Consider the following 12751-nt stretch of genomic DNA (forward strand, 5'->3'; position numbering starts at 1 on the left):
GTCATTATGTCTAGTGCCATTTTGATGGTTATTAGGCTGATAGATTTTTTGCTAGTGCAGCCTAGAAACTACTCACCATGTCTCAGTGATAACAATTACTTTGTCCAAGAAGGAACTGGATACATCTTTTGCGGGGTAAATTTTACACTCTTCCCTTGTGTTATTTTTGTTCATAATAATCAACTTGAGATTTTGGGTTAGGGATGGAAGGTTGTGATCATTTATTAGTGGGCGATATTAATGCAGGATTGTACAAGTATGGCTCATGTATATTTGTATCTGTTTTGCATATATGTGTTTGTAAATTATTATTGCTTCTCGAGGCCCTCTGCGAAGAGTTGCTAGCCTACATACATGCCATAAGTGTGCTTATTCTTGCCACAAGTGGAACCCCTTACCATTCCATATTAATTCGGAAGTTTGTAAATACTCGTGAATGTTCATATGGGGTCAGTAATTCAAGAGGTCCCCAGGGATGGGATTTTGTGTAAGGTATCCATATTCATCTAACATTGACAACCTACACTTGGAGGTGTTTTTGTTGCTCTGATATTTTTTACATAGTGAAGAGACTGTAATCCTTAATAAAGGGTTGCATAAACTACTTAAGAGAGAAAAATGCTAGTCTATGCGAATCCTTCTCCTCTGATCGTATGGTTGTATAACTCCCTTCTTAGTGTATATCACTTCTGAGATAATATGTATGATTAAGGTAATTATGGAGGTCCTAAGCCTCCAAGGTTGGTCATGTGTGTTTTTGGTGGTTTGTGGATAGTAATTCTATTTTGGTGACCATAGATGATGTTAATGCTTGATGAGCTGCCATGCCATGCTTGGCAAATAGATCAATTGTTTGGGGCGTTCTATCATTGTCATGGGTCCTTCACCTTCATTCCATTGATGTGGATTGCCTTGTGAAGTAGCAATGAAACTTTTCTAGACATTTGTAATTCATGGTCTAATAAGACAACATCTTGCTTCAAACATAGGAGTTGCAAAGAGGAAAATGATCCATTTCATATTGACTTGGTTATGTTTTTATTTATTTATTATTTTTTTCATTTTTAAAAATTCCAAGTTGGGTTCTTCTCCTACTTGTATTGAATAGAACATGCAAAGCCACCTTTGATGAACTATACAATCATTGAGTGTCAAGCAACAAACAAAAAAATAACAATCTAAACAATGACTCGATGAATAGAATTTAGGTTTTATACAAAGAGTCTTACTCTAGATTTACTTGAAAAAATGATTAGATTGTGTAAGGATGAGCCTAAAAAATAATGCATGCCCAAATTACAGGGGTACCTATGTGTATATCCTAATAGGTGGACTGTCCAATAGGTCCTATGATAATTAATTGCGTTTTTCATCAAGTGCTATTAAAAAATGTCACGTCACTTATTGCTAATTTTTAGCGAAAGTTTGAAAATTGTCACAAAAATGTCATTAAATTATAAGTTTTAGCGGCAGTTTAAAAAAATTGTCGCAAAAAAGTCACTAATTTTTAACTTTCAGCGACAGTTTGAAAAATTCATCACAGAAAAGCATCACTAATTGTAAGTTTTAGCAACAATTTATACAAACCATGAGAAAAAAAAGGTCACGAATTGTCAATTTTTAGCGACAATTTTACTTAGACTTTTTTTCAATAGGACTTGATCGGAACTATCCAAAATTTGACTACATTTGAGCTATCCTGCCCTTTGTTTCCTTTTGTAGTTAATGGTTGATGATAATCATAGTCTTTTTAAGTCTTGTTCTATGGTTGAGAACCTTTAAATTTATGTAGGATTTTTAGTATGATGAAGTGTATCTGAACATTTGAGTTGCTAATGATTAGTATCCTATCTTCTAACTAAATTGCAGGTACCAAACACCTATTCCAGTTGATCAAGTGAAACCATGGAATGAATATGATTATGAAGGAGGTAAATAAATATTATATAATTGTCTATTTTATTTTTTTCTAAAATATTTTTGTAATTAGGTTATTCTTGTGTGGAATTAGAGGGATCTCCTAATATGCGTGGGAGAGGACGTGGTGGTTGGGGAAGGGGTAGAGATAGAGGTAAAATACTCTGCATTTTATTCCTTTGATTCTGCTTTTGGAAATAACATTGATGGTGCCTTTAAACAATTGCATTCTTCATTTGATTGTTATCTGTGCAGATTTTAAATGTGCGACTGTCAAAAAAAGATGAACAAGTACTACAAAAGAAGTTTTACCATGAATTATTAAATTCCTTTAAAGCCAGGACAAATGTTGTGTGAGATTACCATGAATATTTTGAAAGAAAGATTATGGGAACTAATTAACTCAATAAAGTCATGCTACTTGAGGTTGCAAACATTGATCATTCTCTGCCATTTTGCTGTTTATAGGGTGTTAAACTAACAATTGATTTTGAAATAGATCAGAATTTATTGGAAGTACAGAAATTTTAGAAAAAATAAATATGAACAACAGCTATTTAAGCGAAAGAAGTGAATTAAACATAAGATGGTGTTATTTCAAATGGGTTGATTCTTGTGGGTGGTTGACTGGAATGAAATTTTGTGGCAGACAGCTGATATACAAGTGAAAGGTCACTTTATAATGCACAATGCATAATACCAATCTTTTGGTGGTCTGCTATCATCCTTAAAGTTCTGTCTTCCTTCCACCTGTAGTTTGAACAGAGTGTGGCTTAAGCTCCATTCATCTAGGGATGAGTGTTGCACCTCATACACATGTAGGTTTGCTTTGAAGCATTAGTTACATGTAGGTTTGGGCTTTGAAGGGTTAGAAAAATGCCCATCAAAATAATTTTTGCTTCCCTTAGAAACAAAAGAAAGTATACTATAGGGCACTAATCGATGGATTTGGGTGTTCAAACTATTTCACATAGATTTGTCCTCTTCTTTCTTCCAGTTTGGTCCCTAGAGTATCCTCTGGGGGAATTAGATTCAAATTTTGATCAAGAACATATTGCTCAACAGATAGAACCTGCTCTTGGTGATACTTCAAATAGGTTCCCTGTATAGAATCACATTGAATGTGGTTCCATATGGTAGCCTGATGGCCTGGTTGGTTAGATGATGTTTATATTGTGGGTTTCAAACCTTGGCATAGAAAGAATAGGAGAACACCTATAAAAGTATTTGTTCCGACACTCTTCCTATTTTGATGACCCAATCAAGGACATGGTTTCTTGAAATAAAACTTTCAGAAGTTGAACTCTAATAATAAAAAGAGTAATGATTCATCCCCCTTTTCCCCCCACCCCCTTTGACCCCCTCTCTCTCTCATTGGTTACCTTTTCTTTTTCTTTTTCTTTTTTTTCCTGCTCCACCAATCACCCCCTGCCACGTGGCAAAGGGGGTGAGGGGGTGACCCCAAAAAGGGGTCCCAAGCATTATTCTAATAAAAAATTGAATGGATAAATTGTAGTATTTTTTTTTTTTTTGAAAAAATTAAAAAAGATGGGTTATATATTAAACAAATATAGGGGAATATATAATTTGAGGTGGCAAATTGAAAGATATTTTCAAAACATTTGGTGAAAATGTAAGTTTTCAAAGTTGAGGAGGGGCACATGCCCCTTTCTAGGCCTTAATTGGCTCCGCCACTGATTGCTGGAGACTTGCAACAGTTCACGCTAGAATGTGAAATCACAATGGGTACAAGAATTGGGTTTCAAGTTATGAATTAAACACAACCTTATGCGCTGTTTGGTTTAAGGATTTAGTGAGAGATTTGAAATTGAAAATGGAAACGGTAGGTAAAACGTGAATGAAATAAAATTATATTTTACACACATTTTACACACTTTTTTTATTTTCTTTTTTTATTCTATTTTATTAACCGAACACATCCTTAGTGTATTCCAAATATTGAGAGAAGAAGATTTTGTACGTGGATTATTTATTTAATTCAACCAAGAAAGTTCTTTCAAATATGAGTACGTTGGGCTAAACTTATGGCTAAATAAATTGTTAAGGTTAGGATGAAGTTACCTGCTTAATTATATATAATTGTTCATATGATTTAATTTTTTCAATTAATAATATTCTTTAATCAAATAAATTTTTTCTTCTTTACTTGTTGATTTTTAACTAAATTTTTTTAAAATTAAATTTCAATGTGTTTGGTTGGATTCAATTTATGATTTGTTAAGATCAGATATAAATTAAATTTGGATAGATTTAATAAATTTTTTAATTCTAAATTTTTATTTGGAAAATGAAAAATAATATTTTTGCCACCAATTTATGGGGAAGAGAAAAATGAAGAATTAATAAGCATGAATAATATAAATATGATGTATGTGGTGAATTCCATTGCCCTAGTGTTTTAGTTGTGGGTTAATAACTTTTTAATATTTGCAATATCAAAATTTAAAAACTTTGTCAAATAGATTCGGTGATTTTATTTTAAATTAATTTATTTTTTTAATTCAGCTCCATCGGTTTAAATCCATTGGTTTTGACTTTTTAAATTTTTTACAATATCTACATTTGAATAGATTCGTGCCATTGCAAGTACTTAAAGTAAATACATCAAATTATTCTTGTGAGTTGCTCAAATAATATTTAAATCTAAATGTTGTGGGATTAGGCCATGCGTTGAAGCTTTTATGTTTTAATAATCACGATTTTTTTGTTCTTTTCTCAATGGGTAAGAAATAATTTGCACAAGAAAAGCCACGTGCACGAGATTTATGTTTAGAATTTTAGCTATAAAGATAAATTTGTCATACAGATTCAAATTATATAAGAAAATGGATAAATTACACTTTACACCAAATCTCACTTTGACCCTTACATATGAATTCATGACAGCTAACTCCTTACACTTTTGGTCAAATCCCACTTTGGTTTACAGTCGGCCTTATGTACTTTTGGTCAAATCTCATTTTAATCCCTATACAAGTGTCAATATTCATTTTCTGTTGCTCAATTGTTTAAAAATTTAGCAGAATCTAATCATATGATAAGAATGTGACTACAACATGAGGGTAAGCAGGGAAAATCATCTACATTTTCCAGCATACACACTTTATCCCAAAATTTACTTCAAAATATGACTGTATTAAGCTAAAACAAAAAGCAGATTGTGACCAATTAAGAAGATGAATTAGGGTTTTGTATAAATTGGAATTACGAAACTTTGTTTTTACGGTAACACAGTCTTCTGTCTATTCATTTTTTTTTCTTTGATTTCTTTGTCGCATTTTTTTTAATTTCAAAAGTTCATTCTTGCCTTTTCGTCCAATTTTTTACCCCCGCACACACACATATATAACTTTTATGTATTTATTACGTAGGACAAAGTGTATTGGTGGGAAACATGGATGATTTCCTCTTTTACCCTCATTTTGCAGTCGTATTTTTGTCATATGATTGGATTTTGTTAAAATTTTAAAAATGAAATAACCAAAAAGGGATATTGACACTTGTGTAGGGACCAAAGTGGGATTTGAGTAAAAGTTCTGGGGGTTGATTGTCACATTTTCATATGTGGGGACCAAAGTGAGATATGACTAGAAGTGCAGGGATTGACTGTCATAATTTAATGTATAGGGGCCAAAGTGAGATTTGGTGCAAAGTACAAGGGCACAGAGTGTAATTTACCCTAAGAAAATTCAACAATATATATTTAGCAGTATGTGACAAATTTAACAACTAATTACAATGTCTTTTCCCATGAGAGTCGAATTCATAAAATTAACGACCGATATAGATGATAATAGTGCCAATTGAATTTCACTAAACCACATGAGTATTGATCGGGTTTGAATAATCACAACAGTGACTTCAATTTGAACATTTAGTTACTATTTCCTTGCCCTCTATACACGGCAGATTAAGATTGAGAAGTAATTGAAAGTTTGGTTGGCCTCAAAAACATGTCCATTGTATGTATATCCATCCACAGACAGACAATTATTAGGTAACATTTATTATTTATATTTCAATGCAAATCTTTTTTAAAATTCATAATTTTAACACCATTAACAACTAAAGTCAAGTCCTCATATTGGACAAGTGTATTTCATCAAGATTTCTTCCCCTTTTTTCATGAAAAAAGTAAAAGAAAAATTTGCTAAGAGAGAAAGGAAAAGAAAAAGATAAAATATTTCATTTAGTATTTTTTTCTTTTATTATTTATTATTCTCTGCAAAATCATAATTTTAACACCACAACAATGCCTATCACATGAGAAAATGAATTGTAAATAGGATAACTAAAGTCAAGTCTTCTTATTGGACAAGTATATTTCATTAAGATTCTTTCATCTTTTCCAAATATATATATATATATATATATATATATATAAAAAAGAAAAGAAAAAAAAAATCCTTTCATTTTATGCATAGTAAGGAAACATTTGTCATAAACAATTACATGCTTAAGTGAAAAAAATTATTTTATTTACTTTTTATTATTCATTATTTTTCTCTATAAATCATGCTTAAAATTCATAATTTTAATAATAACACAGTGCCTATCACATGAAAAAATGAATAGCAAATAAGACAACTTAAGTCAAGTATTCATACTGAAAAAGTGCATTTCATTAAGATTCCTTCCCTTTTTCTCATAAAAAAAAAGAAAAGAAAAATTTGCAAGAGAAAAAAAGTAAAAAAATAAAATAAAATTATATTTACTAATTTCTTTTTCTTTCTATTGCTTGTTCTTTTTTGGATAATCACTCTTAAAATTCATAATTTTAACACCACCATAATGCCTTTAATATGAGAAAATGAATTGTAAATAGGATAACTAAAGTCAAGTTTTAGTATTAGACCAGTGTATTTCATTGAAAACTAGAAATTTGCCACAGGAAGGAAAGGAAAAGAAAAAATGAAAAAAAAAATTTATATTTCATTTATTTATTTTTCTTTTATTATTTTATTATTTATTCTTCCTTGCAAAATCTTTCTTAAAATTCAAAATTTTAACACTATCACAGTGCCTATCACATAAAAAAAAAAAATTATAAATATATAGGACAATTGAAGTCAAGTCTTCATATTAGACAAATTGATTACCCTCAATGCATGGTAAGGGAAACATTTGTGGTAAACAATCATATATGGTTAAAGAGTCCATTTCCATAATTTTTTATACATTTATTATATGTATGTGTTGGAATTTGCAAATTGTTCTCAATTGATGTGGCCTTGAAGTCCACTCCAACCAGTGATAGAAGTTCTTAACCATTAGTGGTCCTAACATTTGGAATTAAAAACAATCAAAACTTGAACAAGGACCACGAGAAATTCCTATTGAAGATAAGAACATATTGAACATAAAATTTTCTCACGTGTGGTGGCATAATTTGTAATTTGATTTTATTTCAATTACTAGAATTATGGATGTGTGATCAGATTTTAAAAGACAAAATTAGAAATAAATATATTCGTAAAATGATAGGAATAGCGCCTATTAAAAAAATTGAGAAAATAAGTTAAGATGATTTGGTCATATATAATAAAGACTAATTGATATAATAGTAAGAAAGAGTGATACAATAATATTTTTATTTAATTTAATTAAATATATAACTATTGATAAAATAAAATGACAAAAACAAAATTCACATAGTCAATCCTCCTTAATTAAGACACAACACTTAATTTTTTATTTAATTTATGGTGTATGAAATTATATAAATGCCATAGCAATTGCAAGTTTTCGTCAACTTCATTTACCGTCTCACATGGCGGACCGTTAAAAACAACTATATCACATTTACATCAGCACATTTTAACATAATACCCATTTATTTTCCTAAATGGTTTGACATTCATCTAAAAATATATATATTTTTTATTTTTTTCTTTTTGTTTTCAGTGATATATTTTTAAAAAAATTATGATAAAATTCTTTTGTGGTCCATCTAGTACACAAAGATTTTGTTGGCGTTACATTTAAACCATCTAATGCAAAGGTGACATGTGACAAGCAAGGGGTACCCTGTGGGATACATCAAGATAATGAAAATTCTTACCCTTCTTGCACTTTACTTTTATACAAGTACTTACTTTCCGTAGGAGTAGATTAGTCTTGTAATTTCAAAATTTGGTCCGTCTAAAGCTTCGAAATTGTCCTTACTAAAGGTAATATATTGTAATCATTTATTTAATTAATCAATTGCAATTTTCTGGCCAGTCTTTCCCTCCCATTTTGTTACGAATTTAAACTACAAGCTTTAACACAACACAATAAAGTCGTCTTCATTGAGGTTAAGAGAACTTTAACATAATCGCTTGATACGAATTGACATTTATTATCTATAAGGAATTTTTAGATCCTTATTGACACCCTTAAATTATATTTCTAACTTTCGAAGTGTCAAAATAACCAACAAATTTGTAAAAATATTTTGAAAAAATTCAAAAAATATTCACTAAAGACAAAAAAAATTAATTGTTTTTTGTCTTTAGCGGAATTTTTTTCAAAATTTTTTCTTTTATTTAATTTTTGGTCCATCTAGTTGAAAAAAACTTAAAAGTGTAATTTTTTTTTACTAAAAAAATGAATAAAAGAGTTACTAAAAAAGTCAATTCCAAACAATAAATTATAAAAAAATCTTAGGTAAATTACACTTTGCACCTCTGCACTTTGCATCAAATCTTACTTTGGCCCCTATACATGAAAGCATGACAGTCAACCCCTTGCACTTCTAGTCAAATCCCACTTTGATCCCTGCACATGAAATTATGACAGTCAACCTCTTGTATTTTTGGTCAAATCTCAGTTTGGTCCCCATACAAGTGTCAATATCACATTTATGTTACTCAATTGTTTAAATCTTCAACAGAATCTAATTATGTAATAAGAATGAGATTACAACATGAGGGTAATAAAGGAAAATTATCTATATTTTTCACCAATACACACTTTATCCCAAAATTTACATTAAAATATAACTGTATTAGGCTAAAACAAAATGTAGATTGTGAACAATTAAGAAGATGAACTAGGATTTTGCATAAATTGAAATCACAAAACTCTGTTTTTTACAGTAACACAGTCTTCTGTCTATTCATCTTTCTTTCTTTTTGATTTCTTTGTTGTATTTTTTTTTTAAAATTTCAAAAGCTCTACTTTTTTGCCTTTTCATCCCATTTTTTACCATATGAACATATATATATATATTGTATTATATAACTCTCATGTGTTTATTACGTAGGACAAAGTGTATTGGTGGGAAACATAGATGATTTTTTCCTCTCTTATCCTCATTTCATAGTCACATTTTTGTCACATTACTGAATTTTGTTAAAGATTTAAAAATGAAGTTACAAAAAAGGGACATTGATACTTGTGTAGGGACCAAAGTGGGATTTGAGTGAAAGTGCAGAGGTTGACTGTCACGATTTCATGTGTAAAGACCAAAGTGAGATTTGACCAAAAGTACAGTGGGTTAACTGTCATGATTTCATGTGTAATGACCAAAGTGAGATTTGGTACAAAGTGTAAGGGTGCAAAATGTAATTTACTAAAAAATCTTTGTGATTTTATACCTTTGTTTATGGTAGAAACTTTCAATTAATTAATCTTATCATTTAGTACAATGTATTATAAATAAATTATGGATGTAATAACTGATAAATCACATATTTAATTAAGTTCAAGTATTTTTGTATTCCATGAGAGTTAAAGTTGGGACCTACACGAATTACTCCATAGTGGCTTGCTTATGTTTAATTATTTAGCCCGATTTGATGACTTTAGTTTTTAGTTAAAAAGTCAAAAATTTATTAAAAGTTCTCACATTATTTTTTCTATTTTTTTAATACATATTTTCATAAAAAGTCAAAAAATTAATTAAAATAGTCAATTTTCAAATAGGATTTTAGTCACTTTTGTTGTCAAGACTAGAAATTGAACTTATCAACTGAGAGCAGACTAAATTGCACATTTTAAAATAAATAAAACAATAAAACTAAACGTTAAGAAAATTAAAATAAATTAAACATTAAAGAAAAAGAAATTAGAAACTAACAGTGACTACTTCACACTATAACAAATTAAGATTTTTGAGATAAAAATTATAGCGATTCCGGTTTTTGACCTGACCCATTTGATTTTCTGGACTCGGGTTTTATGGTTTCTGAATGTTGTTCTTGTCTTGCTCCCCTTATTCTTACTTGAGTTTGGCTATTGGGTTGTACCGAACATGTTTGGAACAGGTTGGTTGCTTGGTTTTTAAACCTTTTGTTGCCCAAGATTTTGCTCCTCTGCTCGCGGCACTTCTTGCGCTCGAGCGAGCTTCATGAACTCTCAGTACTTTTGCAGGCCTACAAAACTACTGAGAGAGTGTATTCTACGCTCAAGCGAACCTTTCTGCGCTTGAGCGGGCTCAACTCGAGTGGCCTTTCTTGCGCTCGAGCGTTGGTCTGTTATCTGCAAAACTACTAAGAGCGTCATTTCTTCGCTTGAGCAAAACAACTTATTGTGTCTGACACTCGAGCGTCAACTCTTGCGCTCAAGCGGACTGTGCGTATATCAGTTCGCAGCAGCACCTTTTTACATCATTTTTTCACATCTTTTTCACTCTAAACCCTAGATCGGGACCCTCTCTCTCTCTAAAACTCACTCTCTCTCTACATTTTCATCTAGATCTGTTGGTTTCCCTACCCTAGTGTCTTGGGGAAAAAGGTAGAGTATCTCAAAAGCTCCATTTTGATCCAAATGGATCTGGATTTCGTCATCTTTGAAGTTCCTCCACTTCTTCCTTGGTCTTTTAAGCTTAAGGTATGGACTTTCTACACTCTTCTATGTTTTTTAACTTAATTATTTGTTGTTGTGTAAATAATGTTGGGATTTGGAGGATTTTAGACAAACCTTGGGTTTTGGTTTTAAACCAAAAGATGAATTTTCAAAGGAAGGTATTGAAAATGGTTATGGGTATAAATATGAGGATGTGTTGTGTTGAATTTATTGATTTTGACACATGGGTTGGATTTGGGAGAAAATGGAGTTTTGCCTTAAAATGTTTAAAATAATTGTTTTGTATAAATAATGAAATTGGTATTGGAAATCTAAAATTAGACGAATGTTTGTATCAATGGTGGAGTTGGATGTGTATTATCCCTCACCTATGGAAATTTAGATAATTTATCTATCGTGGAGATTTTATATCTGTTTAGAAATATCTATTTTGGGCTATCGGTGGAGGATAACTATGATTGTTGTAGAAATTGCATGAGGATTAGGTGAATTGAAACAAATCTCTTAGTTGGGCGGCACATCTAGTGCGTCTGGTTCGAGGCAAACACAAAGCCACCAGCTGGCTTAGTCAGCACAGGCCTCGAGGGCTAATCAGGGAGCCTTTTCGGCTCAGTCAGTACATCAGGCTTATGCTTCGAGGGTTGAGCAGAGACCTTCAAGGCGTGTGTATGCTATTACCACGCCAGATCTAGTGCTAGCGCCTTTGGTAGTGAGAGATATCTTCTCTTTTTACAATTCGGTTGCTAATGTGTTGATTGATACAGGTGCATCCTATTCATTTATTTCATCTGCATTTGCATCGGCTTTCGGATTAGAGTTGGCTCAGTTAGCATCTTCTATCTATGTAGAGTCACCTTTTGGTGGTGAGGTTATTTTGATGCAGGGGTGTCGGGGTTGTGACATAGAGGTTGTCGATCGCCGACTGCCTTTTGCATTTGTGTTGATTAATATGTCTAGTTTTGACGTTATATTGGGTATGGACTGGTTGTCATCCTATCGGGCTGTTATAGACTATTACCATCAAAGGGTTACTGTATATACCTTGAACGGTGATTGCTTTTATTTCTTGAAGGATGTGGATAGAGTCTTATCATCGGTGTATTATCTGCGTGGGTAGAGTAACCTTAGTTGCCTTTTTGCCAAATTCTTGAGTACTGAGTGTGATGAAGTCTGAGTTGAGTTGCCAAGGGTAGTTTACGAATACTCAGATGTTTTTTCGGAGGATCTTACCAGTTTACCACCTCATCGAGAGATCGAATTCTCTATTGATTTAGTGCTTGGCACGGCACCAATTTCCATGGCCCCGTATATATTTGCACCTGCTGAGTTGAGTGAGTTGAAGATTCAACTCTAGGAATTGTTAGATGAGGGTTTCATTCGCCGTAGTACTTCGCCTTGGGGAGCATCAGTTCTTTTTGCCAAAAAGAAAGATGGTGCGGTGTGACTTTGTATAGATTATCGAAAGTTGAACCGGTGCGATTTGTTTGATCAGTTAAAGGGATCTTGTTGCTTCTCTAAGAAAGACCTGAGATCGGGTTATTAGCAGTTGAGAATAAGGGAAGAGGATATCCCGAAGATGGCATTCCGTACGCAATATGGCCATTACGAGTTCCTAGTGATGCCCATTGGGCTAACCAATGCACCAGCTGTATTTATGGATTTGAGGAATCAAATCTTCCGTGAGTTCCTAGACCGTTTCATGGTCATCTTTGTGGACGACATCTTGATTTACTCACCCTCTGAGGAGGAGCACGGAAACACTTGCGAGTGATACTTGAGTTGCTTAGAGCCCACAAATTGTATGCTAAGTTTGGAAAATGTGAATTCTGGTTGAGAGAAGTTAAGTTTTTGGGCCATGCAGTATCCGGGGAAGGAGTGACTGTAGATTCATCTAAGATAGAGACAGTGCAAGATTAGGAACAACCTAAGAATGATTTTAAGATCCGTAGTTTCTTGGGATTGGCTGGGTATTACCGTCAGTTTGCGAAGGATTTCTCTAGATTAGCTTCATCATTAACTAAAC

The 12751-nt window shown here is 32.1% G+C and overlaps 1 long non-coding RNA gene across 1 annotated transcript; it reads left to right on the forward strand.

Annotated features, from left to right (window-relative positions):
• Positions 1 to 1672: 1672 nt before the first annotated feature.
• On the forward strand, positions 1673 to 3200 carry LOC145792357 (uncharacterized). Its single transcript, XR_014331753.1, has 3 exons — positions 1673 to 1931; positions 2012 to 2071; positions 2173 to 3200. It is a non-coding gene; the product is annotated as an uncharacterized LOC145792357 (long non-coding RNA).
• The last annotated feature ends 9551 nt before the right edge of the window (positions 3201 to 12751 follow it).

The sequence above is a fragment of the Camellia sinensis genome, chromosome 6 (genome assembly GCF_055761805.1).
Source record: "Camellia sinensis isolate YWXY chromosome 6, ASM5576180v1, whole genome shotgun sequence".
In the NCBI taxonomy this organism is placed as follows: domain Eukaryota; kingdom Viridiplantae; phylum Streptophyta; class Magnoliopsida; order Ericales; family Theaceae; genus Camellia; species Camellia sinensis.